The sequence below is a fragment of the Xenopus laevis genome, chromosome 1L (assembly GCF_017654675.1).
Source record: "Xenopus laevis strain J_2021 chromosome 1L, Xenopus_laevis_v10.1, whole genome shotgun sequence".
NCBI lineage: Eukaryota > Metazoa > Chordata > Amphibia > Anura > Pipidae > Xenopus > Xenopus laevis.
The window spans coordinates 230,608,175-230,625,082 of record NC_054371.1 but is presented as its reverse complement, the minus strand read 5'-3'; the positions used below and the strand labels follow the sequence as shown (position 1 = coordinate 230,625,082).

Sequence of the window (16,908 nt, the reverse complement as noted above, 5' to 3'; positions counted from 1 at the left end):
ATTGTTTTCGATGACACTGGATGACAAATCAGCATTTTCAAGGCATTACCTTTCCAGGTATCCAGGGATTGTATGTAACATAATTAAATTATTATATATTAATTATAGGGATGCACCGAATCCAGGATACGGTTTGGGATTCTGCTTTTTTCAGCAGGATTCGGACGAATACTTCTGCCTGGCCGAACCGAATCCTAATTTGCATATGCTATATGGATTTCTGAAACTGCAAGCTGCTAAATAAAGTTGCTAATAACTCAAAAACATAGAAAAAAAATGACGACCAATTGGAAATTGTCTCAGAATATCCCTCAAACTATCCCATGTGGATCATTCTGTGCATAAACAACATTACACACCGGATACATCTGGATTGTTCCATTCTCATTTGATGGGGGTGTGAGGGGGAACATGGTTTGAAGTATTTGGGATGTAAAGGTGCGCACACATATAATTTGCATATGCAAATTAGGGGCGGGCAATCACGTGACTTTTTGTCACAAAACAAGGAAGTAAAACATTTCTCCCCTTCCCACCCCAAATTTGCATATGCAAATTAGGATTCGGTTCAGTATTCGGCCGAATCTTTCACAAAGGATTCAGGGGTTCGGCCAAATCCAAAATTGTGGATTCAGTGCATTCATTCATGTTCAGTCATATTTTCATTTTATTTTTAATTTTTCTACTTAAGTAGCCATTCAAGTCACCATGTAAATGTACATGTTAAAGGGGATCTATTTGATGCATGTTTATTCTATATTAGTGCCACAATGACAGTATTTAACAATATGATCAGGATTCCTGCTGAGGGATTTACAGCAGAGTTCTTCACCTTTAAATTAACAGTATGATGTAGAGAGGGATATTCCGATACAATTTGCAATTGGTTTTTTATTATTTGTGGTTTTTGATTTATTTAGCTTTTTATTCAGCAGCTTTCCTGTTTGTAATTTCAGCCATCTGGTTACTAGGGATTAAATTACCCTAGCAACCATGCATTGATTTGAATACAAATTGGAATATTAATAGGGGAGAGCCTGAAGAAGCAATAATACATTTGTAGCCTTACAGAGCATTTGTTTTTTAGATGGGGTCTGTGACCCCCATTCGAAAGCTGGAATGAGTCAGAAGAAGGCAAATAATTCAAAAACCATAAAAAAATAAAATAAAATAAAATAATGAAGGCCAATAGAAAAGTTGCTTAGAACTAGCCATTCTATAACATAGTAAAAGTTAACTTAAGGTGAAAGGGGCGGAAGGAAAGGACATTGTCAGGAATAAGATGTGTTAGACACACAGTAAGTCCGCTGTATAGAGACACTGCTGTAATGATACACTGATACAACGTTCCTCTATGTCACTGGAATTATAAAGTCCTGTCTGGGGCTGGAGGATGTAACTAAATTGACCCAAATACACAAAGAGCGACACTGAGTGATTATATTTCTTTATATTTCTTTATATCCTGCCGGGAAACAATTCCAAGAGATCCGGTCCCAGAGATTGGTAACTAATATGTCCCATAGTCCCCTACAGAACCTTCGTCTCTCTCTCAACTCACGACATACACAGGTACATGCAGCGATTCAATTGGTCAGCTCTAGGCTTGGGCAAATTTGACCCATTTTGTAAAAATGTCGCCAACAGCCATTAAAGTCTATGGGCATCAAATTTTTTTTTGACGCGCGTCTTTTTTTTTTGACGCGCTACGCCATACAAGTCTAAGGGCGTCATTTCCACGGCGAAACAAGGCGAGAAAATTCACCCATCCCTAGTCCGCTCTCTCCCAGGCCAACTATGGGATCCCATGGGGGGGGTGCAGTCCAATATTCCAGCCTTGCTATTGGAAAATGATCTGTGAGGCCCCAATTATCCCCCCTGAATCATTAGGTTTCTGTAATTAATCACATGACTAAGACCAGAAACAACAATGCAGTGCTCATTATATATATATATATATATATATATATATATACACATACATACACACTCTGAATTCCTGCAGTGATCTTATGTAGAAGCACTGAATTAACCCCATACATGCCAGTAAGATTCACTGCAGAAAATGGATTCCGAGCAATGTTGACCCCAGACATGCCAAGGAGATCAATGCTTAAAAGCACTGAATTGCGCCCACTGATCTCACTGGTGAATGTCAAGGGTACTGGCATGTGTGAGGTTAATGCAATGATTTGAATGCCACTACTGCAGTGATCTTCCTGGTATATCTAGGCCTAATACACTGATTTAAATATATTTTGTGGAGTTATTTCACACACACACACGTCTGAGGTTAATGCAATTCTCTGAATCCATTTTCAGTCGTGATGCCTTACTGGCAAGTTTGAGGTTGATCAGTGCTTTGAATCCCATTTCTGCAGCGATCTTACAGGCATATCTAGGCCTAATACGCTACTTTGAATACCTTTTGTGCAGTGATTTCACAGATATGTCTGAGGTTAATGCAGTTAACTGAATACATTTGCTGCAGTGATCTCACCGACATGTCTGAGGTTAAAGCAGTTCTCTACATACATTTGCTGCTGTGATCGAACGGACATGTCTGAGGTTAAAGCAGTTCTCTGAATACATTTACTGCTGGGATTTCACCGACATGTCTGAGGTTAATGCAGTTCTCTGAATACATTTGCTGCTGTGATCTCATGGACATGTCTGAGGTTAATGCAGGACTCCTATTCCATTTTCTGCAGTGAACCAACTGGCATGTCTGGGGTTAATACACTGCTTTGAATCAAAAGTCTATTCCAAAAGGGGATACTCAAAAGGGGTTCTACTGTACATTAACAAACTATGAAGTGAAGGTGTCTGAGTCTCATGGCCCAGAATTCCATATATGTGTCAGGTGGAAAGTACACCCCAATAAATAGGTCCCACCCTAAACCCCAGGGCCGCAGGCTGCCAATAACAGCACAAGCCTCGCTATTTACACAGTATTTTTATTTTGCAAACAGCAACTGGGTCCAACAGGAAACGAGGTCTCGTAAAGTAGGGCAGCGATTCAAACAGAAAATAAAGGAGCAGATCCTAATGAGATTCTCAATTACTGCTGACGCTCAGATTATTATCTTCATTCGGAAAGGTCAGTTGTGACTGTCAGACGTTGGTGCCAGCTTCACGTAACACAATGAATGCCCAGGCCTATTATCATATTATTTGCTAAAGGCAATTAAAGGGAAAAATAGAGATTTCCTTGAGATCATTAACCGGCGAGTGCAGGTCGTATTCCTGATAATCCTCCCATTGCACAGACTCATTTATCTGCATGAGGAATAGGGAGCCCCCATATCTGTGTCTGTTATAATATAACACATGCATGGAAAGTAGGGCTGCACCAATCCACAATTCGGTTCAGGATTCGGCCAAGATTCAGCCTTTTTCAGCAGGATTCGGACGAATCCTTCTGCCCGGCAAAACCGAATCCTAATTTGCATATGAAAAAGACTATTTGTTTTAGATGGGGTCAGCGACCCCCATTTGAAATCTGGAAAGAGTCAGAAGATCAAATTCAGAAACTATATTAGAATTCAAAAACTATAAAAAATGAAGGCCAATTGAATAGTTGCTTAGAATCAGCCATTCTATAAAGTACTAAAAGTAATACTGAAAATAACCAAATGTCAGAATTGTACAACCCAGAATGTACATTAAACGTCATTTCACACTTAGGCCCCCATTTATAATATTCAGAAATTGTCACAATAGGAAAATTGGAAATATTCTGCCAACTTCTCGCTATTCCTAAAAACCCTATTTTAAAGAATTTTCGTCCATACCATATTATCAGTGTTTAAATACAAATATAAAGAATACTTTATTGTGACAAAAAAAAAAAAATCCACGGTTTCCCATTGGAGGAGAATTTTATCAAAAACTGGTGAAACTGATTGACTCCGGCTTTTTACATTAAATAAGTAAATAAAAAGAAATGACCTCCGATGACTCCAATTTACCTCTTAACATTACCTTCTTAATGAATTCCCCCCCAAAGTCAGGAATTATTTGCAATTATTGAATTGAATAGCTTTCTAATTAAAGAACGTTTCCCTGTGTTACTGGATACAAAGTCATGTCTCTGGGAATCTCGGGTTGGCATCACAAATAGCAGGGGTGTCCCACCTCCCCCATAAACAAATGGGGGGCAGCCATTATGTTTGTTATTCGTACAGCTTTCCTCTCTTATTTACTCCCACTCTTTAATTTTTCAGTTCAATTAGTGTATCATCAGTTCTGATCCAATATTAACGGTCACTAATGATTCCCATAGGGAAGCCCAGAGCAGTCCAACAGGTTCATTAATATTTCATCAAAACAAAATGGCCAACTTCAAATGGGACCAAAGGGGAAATTATAAATAAAATCATTTGAAAATGATGTTCCCCTTTAAAGTAACTTTCAGCATGATGCAGACACAATGTTATGATCTTTATTTATTTTTTTTGCTTTTTTTAATGATCATTTTTGCTCAGCTGCTCTCCAGAAATTCGTCTGGCTGTCTGGTTGCTACCATTCTGTTTACCATAGCAACCTGGCAGAAGGGAATCTTGACCCAAAAATAACATTCAGCTTAATGACAGAAAATATAATTCTGTGCAGCTTCCCAATATCATTGTCACTGGGTTTATGTGTACAGGTTAGGGATGCACCGAATCCTCTATTTTAGGGTTTAGGTTTAGGTGAATCCTTTGCAAAAGATTCAGCCGCACACCCTGAATCCTAATTTGCATAAGTAAATAAGGGAAATGAGGGGGGGAAAAGAGAGAAAATTTAACTTCCTGGTCTCCGTGATGAAAAAAAGTTACATGATTTTTTGGATTCTGTTCGGCCAGGCACTTGGATTTAGCCGAATCTGAATCCTGCTGAAAAGGGAAGAATTTTGGCTGAATACCGAAACAAGTCCTGGATTCAGTGCATTCCTAGTACAGGTATGGGACAAGTTATTCAGAATGCTCGGGACCTGAGATTTTTCAGATACTGGATTTTTCCATAATTTGGATCTTCTTACCTTAAGTCTACTAGAAAATCATATAAACATGAAATAAAGCCAATAGGCTGGTTTTGCTTCCAATAAGGATTAATTATATCTTAGTTGGGATCAAGTACAAGCGACTGTTTTATTATTACACAGGAAAAGGAAATCAATGTAGATTATTTGGACATAATGGAGTCTATGGGAGACGGCCTTTCTCTAATTCGGATCTTTCTGGATTACACCTTTCCGGATAAGGGATCTTTCTGTAATTTGTATCTTCATACCTTAAATCTACTAGAAAATCATGTAAACATTAAATAAAGCCAATAGGCTCGTTTTGCTTCCAATAAGGATTAAAGGAAAACTATACCCCCCAAACAATGTAGGTCTCTATAAAAAGATATTGCATAAAACAGCTCATATGTAAAATCCTGCTTCATGTAAATAAACCATTATCATAATAATATACTTTTTTAGTAGTATGTGCCATTGGGTAATCATAAATAGAAAATTGCCATTTAAAAAAATATGGGCCGCCCCCTGGGATCGTAGGATTCACTGTACTCACAAACATACCAACAAACCATACATGTTAGGTCACATGAGCCAATTAACAGACAGAGTTGTGTCTTTTGCTTCCACACTTCTTCCTGTTACAGTTAGAGCTGCAGTATTTCTGGTCAGGTGATCTCTTCCTGTTACAGTTAGAGCTGCAGTATTTCTGGTCAGGTGATCTCTTCCTGTTACAGTTAGAGCTGCAGTATTTCTGGTCAGGTGATCTCTTCCTGTTACAGTTAGAGCTGCAGTATTTCTGGTCAGGTGATCTCTTCCTGTTACAGTTAGAGCTGCAGTATTTCTGGTCAGGTGATCTCTTCCTGTTACAGTTACAGCTGCAGTATTTCTGGTCAGGTGATCTCTGAGACAGCACAGAGACCATCACGAAATGGTGGCTCAAGGCAAGAGATGTAAAAGGGCAATATTTACTTAAATATTTATTCCAGTTTGGTAAGATTCTTTAATATGCTACTTAATATGATATGAACTATCTGTTGCTTAAGTGTTCATTTTGGGGGTATAGTTTTCCTTTAATTATATCTTAGTTGGGATCAAGTACAAGCGACTGTTTTAGTATTACACAGAAAAAAGTAATTCTTTTTTTAAATTTGGATTATTTGATTATAATGGAGTCTATGGGAGACCGCTTTTCCATCATTCGGAGCTTTCTGAATAACAGATCTTTCCATAATTTGGATCTTCGTACATTAAGTCTACGAGAATATAATTTAAAGGTTAAATAAACCCAATAGGCTGGCTTTGCTTCCAATAAGGATTAATTATATCTTAGTTGGGATCAAGTACAAAGTAAAGGTGCAATAGCATAAAATGAATTCGGGAATGGATACCCTCCGTTCTGCTATAAGTGAGGGCAGACCCCTTAAAGACATGCTTTGTCCAGCGGAGAAAAAAAAATGTAAGAGATAGAATTTTCCAGGGAAAGGAAGTAACAGGTACATTCCCATGTCTCCAATGCATTTGCTGTTCATTAGTAATCAAAGGAAATACAGTGCAACAACCCACAAAAGGCTTTAATACATTATGCAACATGTAACACAACAGGTGTCGTATAGATGATAAAGTGCCCGCGTGGTCAGGAGTACATAGGCCAAGCGTCCCGTGCGGTGAAAGAACGGATAAAAGAACATAAAGGGAATATCCGCCGCTTTAAATCCAATACTGCAACTGATACTCCTGTATCTCGCCACTTTAATATACACAAACATAACGGCACTCAGTTCAAATGATTGGTACTTGAAGTGATTGACAATCCACAGAGAGGTGGAAATAAGAAAGAAACACTATGGATTAAAAGGTTACACCGTTTGTATCCTATAGGTACGACTGACCAGTGGAGTATTGCTCGTTTTTTATTAACTACTGAATACAAATGTATCACTTTACTTAAGCACAATTTTGTTCTCTTTACAGTGTGAAAAAGTTGATGCTGAATATCTTTTCTGAATAAATGTAGTAAACTTGTTCCTCATGAGTAAAACATGGGTAAGACACGGGCGGTAGCAGCAGTTTATGTGTAACATCCTTCTCTTTTGCAGGTAATGGCTAGGGGCACATTTACTTAGGGTCCAATATCGAGGGTTAGTTAACCCTCGATATTCGACCGTCAAAGTTAAATCCTTCGACTTCGAATATCGAAGTCGAAGGATTTAGCGATATTCGTTCCATCCACTTAATCCATCGATCAAACGATTTTCCTTCGATCAGAAATTGGCTAGAAAGCCTATGGGGACCTTCCTCATAGGCTAACATTGATGCTCGGTAGGTTTTAGGTGGTCGAAGTTTTTTTTAAAGAGACAGTACTTCGACTATAGAATGGTCGAATAGTCAAACGATTTTTAGTTCGACTATTTAAGTCATGGTCGAAGTAGCCAATTCGATGGTCGAAGTAGCCAAAAAAAACGTTTGAAATTCAAAGTATTTTTTATTCTAATCCTTCACTCGAGGAATGTTAAGTTAAGCCTTAAATGTGAACTTAATAGATGTAAATGTTGTCATGCCTTGCTCATGATTAGAGTAAAATATATGGACTCTAGTAGGCTTCTTTAGCAGTACTGGCGACAAGTTTAAACGATTTGTGTTAATGGACTTGAAATTGACACAAAATTTGGGACTTTGTTTGTACTACATCTTGAATCACACAAGTAAAAGAGGCCAGGCCGAAAACGATTCCCCACGGCAGTTGCCTCCCGCGAATTTGCAGTTCACTAATGATGTTGAAGGGAGTGGGGTTAACACACCTTAAATATTTCTGTGTAACTAATTTGTATTGTGACACTTGAGAAGGAGCCCACAGCTCAAAACATGTCGTATTAATAAAATAGAAGCAGCACAGTTCCCGCGTTGAAGTCTCCATTCCCGAATTCATTTAACGTTATTGCAACGTTACTTTATATTAGGACATAAAGTCTGGGAATTGGAGATCAGAGTTCTTGAAGATACACCACAACCTGGTCCACCCAGTCCTGTATCATTATGGGATCAAGTACAAGTTACGGTTTTATTATTTCACAGAAAAACAAAATTATTTTTAAACATTTGAATAAAATGGAGTCTATAGGAAACGGCCTTTCCATAATTCGAAGCTTTCTGGATAACAGATGCCATATCTGTAGTTGTTATAGTCTGCCACCGTCTGTCTCTTATTATAATCAGGGTGGGTGAAGTTGTTGGCACACAGTGCCCCCCAGTCCAATTCAGTATGACGAGGACACAGCCCACATATCACTTGCCGGTGACAATACTAAAATGCCAGTGACGGGTGCAGAATGGAGTGGGCAGTGCGCCAGCAGAGATCACCCATGAGACAGTCAGTATAATTATATGAGACATCTCCACTGCGCTCCTGCCAGTCACAGGCCCCCCGACAGAATGGGCACAACCTCATCATATCACACGTGTCACCCCAATCATCTCCTGGTGCTGGAGAAGTAATTACCTGCCTTCACTCTCTTTATAAATAACAATAACGACCGTCACTCCCCACCACAGATTAACCCTAATGCCACAGAATGTTTAAGCCAATGAGATTTCTCTCTCCAGGTTTTAACACATTCCCTGCCCAATCCCCCTGACACTGCAACCTCTTAGGCCAAATAGCCCATGCCCAGCCCAGTCCTCTGCACAATCATTACTGCCCCAGAGGTTTTACTGGCCCTTTAACAGGCGATTACAGCTAAATGCTACGAGTGAGTAAAATAAATATTTGGCCAAAATTATGAGTTACAGGGAGGCCTGAATCATGAGGAGGAGAACTGGGAGTTTCCCACAGGCAGGCCAAACAAACAAAGGATGGGGAGGAGGTTACACACCCCACCTGAGCCAACCACTAATTCAGGGGTAGCCTCCACCTATCACAATGGTCTGTGGTTTCTCCTTCTTTGGAATTCAATGATATGGAAACGACAATGGTCAGTATCTGTGCAGCCACATCATACTATGCGCTACAATGGGATCAAGGACTGTCACACTGAAGATGTTCTGTTACAGATAGCTAGATCTCACTCATAAGCAGGGATTCAAGGGTAATCTGTGCAGCCACTGGACAGAATGCTCTTTATACAGATAGCTAAATCTCAGCTGCCATAAGCAGGACAGGACTGCTGCTACAAGGGATCAGATAGATCTGTGACAAGTTCACGGAGATCTAGTGATAAAGCGACAGGATGACTTACATTGGATCAGATAGATCTGTGCAGCCATGACAGAATGTCTGTTATACAGATAGCTAGAATCTCAGCTGCCATAAGCAGGACAGGACTGTGCTTACACGGGATCAGATAGGATCTGTGCAGCCATGGGACAGAATGCTCTGTTATACAGATAGCTAGAATCTCAGCTGCCATAAAGCAGACAGGACTGCTGCTTACAATGGGGATCAGATAGAATCTGTGCAGCCACTGGACAGAATGTTCTGTTATACAGATAGCTAGAATCTCAGCTCCATAAGCAGCAGGACTGCTGCTTACAATGGATCAGATAGGATCGTCAGCCACTGGACAGAATTCTGTATACAGAAGCTAGAATCTCAGCTGCCATAAAGCGGGCAGGACTGCTGCTTACAATGGGGATCAGATAGGATCTGTGCAGCCACTGGGACAGAATGTTCTGTTATACAGATAGCTAGAATCTCAGCTGCCATAAAGCAGGACAGGACTGCTGCTTACAATGGGGATCAGATAGGATCTGTGCAGCCACTGGACAAATGTTCTGTTATACAGATAGCTAGAATCTCAGCTGCCATAAAGCAGGCAGGACTGCTGCTTCAATGGGATCAGATAGGATCTGTGCAGCCACTGGACAGAATGTTCTGTTATACAGAGAGCTAGAATCTCAGCTGCCATAAAGCAGGGCAGGACTGCTGCTTACAATGGGGATCAGATAGGATCTGTGCAGCCACTGGGACAGAATGTTCTGTTATACAGATAGCTAGAATCTCAGCTGCCATAAAGCAGGACAGGACTGCTGCTTACAATGGGGATCAGATAGGATCTGTGCAGCCACTGGGACATAATGTTCTGTTATACAGATAGCTAGAATCTCAGCTGCCATAAAGCAGGGCAGGACTGCTGCTTCCAATGGGGATCAGATAGGATCTGTGCAGCCACTGGGACAGAATGTTCTGTTATACAGATAGCTAGAATCTCAGCTGCCATAAAGCAGGACAGGACTGCTGCTTACAATGGGGATCAGATAGGATCTGTGCAGCCACTGGGACAGAATGCTCTGTTATACAGATAGCTAGAATCTCAGCTGCCATAAAGCAGGACAGGACTGCTGCTTACAATGGGGATCAGATAGGATCTGTGCAGCCACTGGGACAGAATGTTCTGTTATACAGATAGCTAGAATCTCAGCTGCCATAAAGCAGGACAGGACTGCTGCTTACATTGGGGATCAGATAGGATCTGTGCAGCCATTGGGACAGAATGCTCTGTTATACAGATAGCTAGAATCTCAGCTGCCATAAAGCAGGACAGGACTGTTGCTTACAACGGGGATCAGATAGGATCTGTGCAGCCACTGGGACAGAATGCTCTGTTATACAGATAGCTAGAATCTCAGCTGCCATAAAGCAGGACAGGACTGCTGCTTACAATGGGGATCAGATAGGATCTGTGCAGCCACTGGGACAGAATGTTCTGTTATACAGATAGCTAGAATCTCAGCTGCCATAAAGCAGGGCAGGACTGCTGCTTACAATGGGGATCAGATAGGATCTGTGCAGCCACTGGGACAGAAGGTTCTGTTATACAGAGAGCTAGAATCTCAGCTGCCATAAAGCAGGGCAGGACTGCTGCTTACAATGGGGATCAGATAGGATCTGTGCAGCCACTGGGACAGAATGTTCTGTTATACAGATAGCTAGAATCTCAGCTGCCATAAAGCAGGACAGGACTGCTGCTTACAATGGGGATCAGATAGGATCTGTGCAGCCACTGGGACAGAATGTTCTGTTATACAGATAGCTAGAATCTCAGCTGCCATAAAGCAGGACAGGACTGCTGCTTACATTGGGGATCAGATAGGATCTGTGCAGCCATTGGGACAGAATGCTCTGTTATACAGATAGCTAGAATCTCAGCTGCCATAAAGCAGGACAGGACTGTTGCTTACAACGGGGATCAGATAGGATCTGTGCAGCCACTGGGACAGAATGCTCTGTTATACAGATAGCTAGAATCTCAGCTGCCATAAAGCAGGACAGGACTGCTGCTTACAATGGGGATCAGATAGGATCTGTGCAGCCACTGGAACAGAATGTTCTGTTATACAGATAGCTAGAATCTCAGCTGCCATAAAGCAGGGCAGGACTGCTGCTTACAATGGGGATCAGATAGGATCTGTGCAGCCACTGGGACAGAAGGTTCTGTTATACAGAGAGCTAGAATCTCAGCTGCCATAAAGCAGGGCAGGACTGCTGCTTACAATGGGGATCAGATAGGATCTGTGCAGCCACTGGGACAGAATGTTCTGTTATACAGATAGCTAGAATCTCAGCTGCCATAAAGCAGGACAGGACTGCTGCTTACAATGGGGATCAGATAGGATCTGTGCAGCCACTGGGATAGAATGTTCTGTTATACAGATAGCTAGAATCTCAGCTGCCATAAAGCAGGACAGGACTGCTGCTTACAATGGGGATCAGATAGGATATGTGCAGCCACTGGGACAGAATGTTCTGTTATACAGATAGCTAGAATCTCAGCTGCCATAAAGCAGGACAGGACTGCTGCTTACAATGGGGATCAGATAGGATCTGTGCAGCCACTGGGACAGAATGTTCTGTTATACAGACAGCTAGAATCTCAGCTGCCATAAAGCAGGACAGGACTGCTGCTTACAATGGGGATCAGATAGGATCTGTGCAGCCACTGGGACAGAATGTTCTGTTATACAAGTATAAAGTACTACAGGTAACGTTGCTCTTTTACCCACATTGTTTTCAGAGAAGGAGAGAGAGAGAAATAGTAATTAACGAGACACTGAATTTATGTGACACAGAGAGGATTTGGCCCGACTCCACACAACGATTTAATAAGTATCTGTAATAAATAAAATATTTCCTAAACGTGTTTGGGAAGAGGGCTCTGGGCCAAGTCACGCGGTCACCATTTTATTTACAGTGTTACTATGACGATGTGAAAAAGAAACAGAAGAACCTGCCGCCTAAAGGTTTGTATAGTAACACAATCTCCCCATGTGACATGTGCACCCCAAACACACAGAATGTACCGGCCCAGTCTGAACCATTAGAATTCCTCTCCCCGGTCACTCACTGACTTTTGTTCTGCCGACATCCAAAATCTCTATGGTCACTGGTTGCCCGGGAAGCAAAGAATTCATCCAAAAAGCCCCCAAATCCGACTCAAGAGCCAAGGGCTGGGGCCACTAACTTACCTTATCACAAGGACTGGAAATTAAACCATTACCCAATAGTAAGTTATTAGATTGCAAGCTCCTATAAACAGGACCAGTGTTTCTATATATCTGTAACCTTGTTATGAGCTAAGGGGGCCCAGTCTGAAGGTCAGTTAGGGGGAGATTTGGGGTGAGAGCTTATTTGTACCCTGGGTACCCCTGGAACTATAGCAGGGTGACACCCCAATGTTTCTATATATCTGTAACCTTGTTATGAGCTAAGGGGGCCCAGACTGAAAGTCAGTTAGGGGGAGATTTGGGGTGAGTGCTTATTTGTACCCTGGGTACCCCTGAAACTATAGCAGGGTGACACCCCAATGTTTCTATATATATGTAACCTTGTTATGAGCTAAGGGGGCCCAATCTGAAGGCCAGTTAGGGGGAGATTTGGGGTGAGTGTTTATTTGTGCCCTGGGTACCCCTGGAACTATAGCAGAGTGACTGTTACCCCAATGTTTCTATATATCTGTAACCTTGTTATGAGCTAAGGGGGCCCAGTCTGAAGGTCCGTTAGGGGGAGATTTGGGGTGAGTGCTTATTTGTACCCTGGGTACCCCTGGAACTATAGCAGGGTGACACCCCAATGTTTCTATATATCTGTAACCTTGTTATGAGCTATTTTATTTCTATTTTTATTTTTTATTTTGTTATAGGACAGTGAGATTTAAAGATATGGGAGCTCCTGATTCAAAGTAATTCTGGGGTATCAGTTCCCTGAATTCAACATTGGAGCCAGAGAAGTAAAATCAGGAGGTCTAATATTGGGATAGAGCAAAGTAAGGCTTCCTGTCCTAGATACTTATGTTGCAATGGTTATTTGAAAGGATTTTAATACACATTATGTCACTGTTTATTATATAAAAAGATTTTTATCTATTACTTGTTACTATATAACACTTTCTACAACTCACTCTTTTGTAACAATGTATGAGACACTTAACATATGGGCTAATAATATATTGAATGTAATTTGGCATGAAAATAGCTCACTGTGACTCATGGGTAATATGGAGGTGGAATGGTGCGGTTATTTAAGCATGTTTAGACACTGTTAATTAATGGCTTGACAAACGGCCTGCGTAGCCCGAAACGTTGCCTATGGCATTTGAGTAAAGTTTTTTCACTTTTTCAACAATACCGGAGTGCAGCTGCTTTATTTGATATATGTATATTTTGCCCAGGCAGGTGGTACAAGGAGCCTAATCCGCTTTTGGAGCACACCAACTACATTTACTTGCTAGGGGGAGATTTGGGGTGAGTGCTTATTTGTGCCCTGGGTACCCCTGGAACTATAGCAGGGTGACACCCCAATGTTTCTATATATCTGTAACCTTGTTATGAGCTAAGGGGGCCCAATCTGAAGGTCAGTTAGGGGGAGATTTGGGGTGAGTGTTTATTTGTACCCTGGGTACCCCTGGAACTATAGCAGGGTGACTGTTACCCCAATGTTTCTATATATCTGTAACCTTGTTATGAGCTAAGGGGGCCCAGTCTGAAGGTCAGTTAGGGGGAGATTTGGGGTGAGTGCTTATTTGTACCCTGGGAACCCCTGGAACTATAGCAGGGTGACTGTTACCCCAATGTTTCTATATATCTGTAACCTTGTTATGAGCTAAGGGGCCCAGTCTGAAGGTCAGTTGGGGGAGATTTGGGGTGAGTGTTTATTTGTACCCTGGGTACCCCTGGAACTATAGCAGGGCGACACCCCAATGTTTCTATATATCTGTAACCTTGTTATGAGCTAAGGGGGCCCAATCTGAAGGTCAGTTAGGGGGAGATTTGGGGTGAGTGTTTATTTGTGCCCTGGGTACCCCACGAACTATAGCAGGGTGACTGTTACCCCAATGTTTCTATATATCTGTAACATTGTTATGAGCTAAGGGGGCCCAGTCTGAAGGCCAATTAGGGGGAGATTTGGGGTGAGTGCTTATTTGTACCCTGGGTACCCCTGGGACTATAGCAGGGTGACACCCCAATGTTTCTATATATCTGTAACCTTGTTATGAGCTAAGGGGGCCCAGTCTGAAGGTCAGTTAGGGGGAGATTTGGGGTGAGTGTTTATTTGTACCCTGGGTACCCCTGGAACTATAGCAGGGTGACACCCCAATGTTTCTATATATCTGTAACCTTGTTATGAGCTAAGGGGGCCCAGTCTGAAGGTCAGTTAGGCGGAGATTTGGGGTGAGTTTGGGGATCATTTGTTCCCTGGGTACCCCTGTATAAGACGGGCACAAGACAAACAGCCCAGTCAGGATACAGTGACACAGACAGGCTGATATGTCCCTCTGTGACACGTTATTGTTTCCATTTAAATACAAGAGTTTCTATGGTAACCACTTACGGAGGCTGAGGGCCACTTCCTGGTCGGCAGAGCCAAAACAAACAGTGTGAGTTCATTCCCCACAGTGACGTTACCAAACAGCAAGTGTAACACAACACTCCGACGGCTCTTTCTAGGGAACACGGGATTGTGACTCCCAGAATTACAGGCAGTGGGTAAAAAAGGGAAAGTTGTGCTCAAAACTTAATGAGGCTGTGCCACCTGCTGCCTCTTCCCACCTACTTGCTATACACACGATTCCCCAAAATATGCCTAAAAGACCACAATACTTTTATATTTATATTTATAAAATACAAATATACCAACTTCTGTATTGCTTCAATTAGCTTCCTATTGTGTTATAATATAATGAATAAAGTACCCCCTCTTGTAAAATATAAGGATATTATAAGTTACCGAGGAGTTATATGACCATATAAAAACAACTTCTAATATCCTCATATTTTGCAATTGGGGGTACTTTATTTATTATAATACAGAAGTTTCAGTGAGTCATGTGACAGAAATGACATTAGAACTCACCGTTTATATAGTGAATAAAGTACCCCCTCTTGTAAAATATAAGGATATTATAAGTTACCGAGGAGTTTCATGACCATATAAAAACACGAGGCCGAAGGACGAGTGTTTTTATACAGGTCATGGAACTCCGAGGTAACTTATAATATCCTCATATTTTTCAACTGGGGGTACTTTATTTATTATAATACACAAGTTTTAGTGAGTCATGTGACAGAAATTACATCACTACTCACCGTTTATAACTGATGACATCACTACTCACCGTTTATAAGGATATAATTTACAAGATATTCATGGCTTTTGTGTATTATAAGGATATAATTTACAAGATATTCATGGCTTTTGTGTATTATATTATGATAAACAACCAATCACAGGCAACCTGGATTCCAAAGAATTAAATCATTGGAAGCACAGCCAAACAAGAAGTAGCCAAAGATGGCAAGATAAGAACAATTTAGAAGAGACAACCCCCAAGCACAGTGATCCCCAACCAGTAGCTCGTGAGCAACATGTTACTCTCCAACCCCTTGTATGTTGCTCTCCGTGTCCTTAAAGCAGGTGCTTATTTTTTAATTCCTGGCTTGGAGGCAAGTTTTAATTGCATAAAAACTAAGTATAGTGCCAAGTAGAGCCTCCCATAGGCTGCCAGGCCACATAGGGGCTACCAAATAGCAAATCACAGCCCTTATTTGGCACCCCAAGTGACTTTTTCATGCTTGTGTTGCTCCCCAACTCTTTTTACATTAGAATGTGGCTCACATGTAAAAAAGGTTGGGACTCCTGCCCTAGCATGATTATAGTCTGTTAAAGGAGACAGTATAAAACTATGGCAGCATAGGTATTCCTCAGTACTAAGCACAATTCAGCAGGAACAGTCCCTAAGTTTGCTCATAGTCTGTACAGAGAGATCCCATAAAACTATGGCAGCATAGGTATTCCCTGTACTAAGCACAATTCAGCAGGAACAGTCCCCTAAGTTTGCTCATAGTCTGTACAGAGAGATCCCATAAAACTATGGTAGCATAGGTATTCCCTGTACTAAGCACAATTCAGCAGGAACAGTCCCCTAAGTTTGCTCATAGTCTGTACAGAGAGATACTATAAAACTATGGCAGCATAGGTATTCCCTGTACTAAGCACAATTCAGCAGGAACAGTCCCTAAGTTTGCTCATAGTCTGTACAGAGAGATCCCATAAAACTATGGCAGTATAGGTATTCCCTGTACTAAGCACAATTCAGCAGGAACAGCCCCTAAGTTTGCTCATAGTCTGTACAGAGAGATCCCATAAAACTATGGCAGCATAGGTATTCCTCTGTACTAAGCACAATTCAGCAGGAACAGTCCCCTAAGTTTGCTCATAGTCTGTACAGAGAGATCCCATAAAACTATGGCAGCATAGGTATTCCCTGTACTAAGCACAATTCAGCAGGAACAGTCCCTAAGTTTGCTCATAGTCTGTACAGAGAGATCCCATAAAACTATGGCAGCATAGGTATTCCCTGTACTAAGCACAATTCAGCAGGAACAGCCCCCTAAGTTTGCTCATAGTCTGTACA

General features: G+C 41.4%; 1 protein-coding gene across 6 annotated transcripts in view; it reads right to left on the bottom strand.

Moving 5' to 3' along the window:
- The window catches only part of LOC108718947 (protein unc-13 homolog B), a 193,185-nt gene that overhangs the window by 162,190 nt on the left and 14,087 nt on the right, over positions 1-16,908 (bottom strand). The gene's annotated exons all lie outside the window — the stretch shown is intronic.